Genomic DNA, 1,391 nt, shown 5'->3' with positions numbered 1-1,391 from the left:
AATCTCAGACATCAAACTGTATATTTTTTGGTTTTTGGATTTTTCCATAAGTTTTAAGGATTTTTTTTTATAATTCAAAATCGTTTATGAAGAAATTAAAATTTGGGGAACAGTTTTGCATTCTGTTTTTGTGAATGAAGAACTTGGCCAGGCCAGTAGATCTGCGTGTTACCGGCTGGGTCTTTTACGGAGGAATAATATGTGTGACACGTCTCTTGCTTTGCAGAACTGGAGGAAGTTAAGTTTATTTTCAAGCAAATAAAAACACAACGGACAGACCAGAAGTTGGGACTGGCCCTTCAAAATAAAACGAAAATAACTGAGAGCATATTTCTCAGATAACAACATCGATGTCCGGAGAAGGTGCAGCTTTGCCGCTCTGCGGGGTCCTGTAGACCCCCCCCCCTTCATACACGCATGCAATACGCCTCGAAACGCATCGCTCGCACCGACGCGGGGAATCCTTTACCAAGCTTCCACAACAACGGCGAGAATCTCGTCGCTTCGGACGCCGTTAGGAGGAAGGGGGGGGGGGGGCATTAAGGGGGAGAGAGAGAGAGAGAGACATGGAGATTTTCTCAGCCTCTCATTCTTTTTTTTTTTTTTTTTTTTTTTAATTGAACATTAATAGTACACACAAATATACAAATGTACAAATAAACGTGGCACGGTAGAACTGAATGTCAATGAAACAACCAGGGATGAGGAAGAAAAGGACATATGGACAAGTTAATAGTGTATAATTAAATAAATAGATGGACAAATTAAATTAAAAACGAAAAAAAAAATTGCAAGGGGAATAAACCATGTTATTTGGTCTGCGGTTTACAAGGAATTTCAGACATCAAACTGTATGTTTTTTGGTTTTTGGATTTTTCCATAAGTTTTAAGGATTTTTTTTTTTTTTAATTATTCAAAATCGTTTATGAAGAAATTAAAATTTGGGGAACATTGCTGCATTCTGTTTTTGTGAACGAAGAACTTGGCCAGGCCAGGAGATCTGTGAGTTACCCCTCAATACCGGCTGGGTCTTTTACGGAGGAATAATATGTGTGGCACGTCTCTTGCTTTGCAGAACTGGAAGAAGTTTATTATGCTAGACAAAAAAAGAAATTGAAAGGAAATAATTAAATAAATAGATAGACAAATGAAATTAAAAACGAAAAAAAAAATTAGGAGAAACATTACTTCCGCTCCTCCAATCTTCTGTTTCTCAGCTCCACCGCTCCTCCGCTATTGGCCCTGGTACCCCCGATCCTCCGAACTCAGGCGAATTGCGTGACGTGCTTCTGCTATTCTCCGCTCGTCCGCTTTTCCGCTTTGGGGCTTGGAACCCCTGAACCGCTGGACATAAGCGAATCACGGGCAGGATTTCTGCCCTCCTCCGCTCC

Source organism: Fistularia commersonii, unplaced genomic scaffold (genome assembly GCF_037954325.1).
Source record: "Fistularia commersonii isolate RoL2024-O1a breed Wild unplaced genomic scaffold, RoL_Fcom_v1.0 HiC_scaffold_95, whole genome shotgun sequence".
Taxonomy (NCBI): Eukaryota; Metazoa; Chordata; class Actinopteri; order Syngnathiformes; family Fistulariidae; genus Fistularia; species Fistularia commersonii.
Note: the sequence above shows the minus strand (reverse complement) of the source record.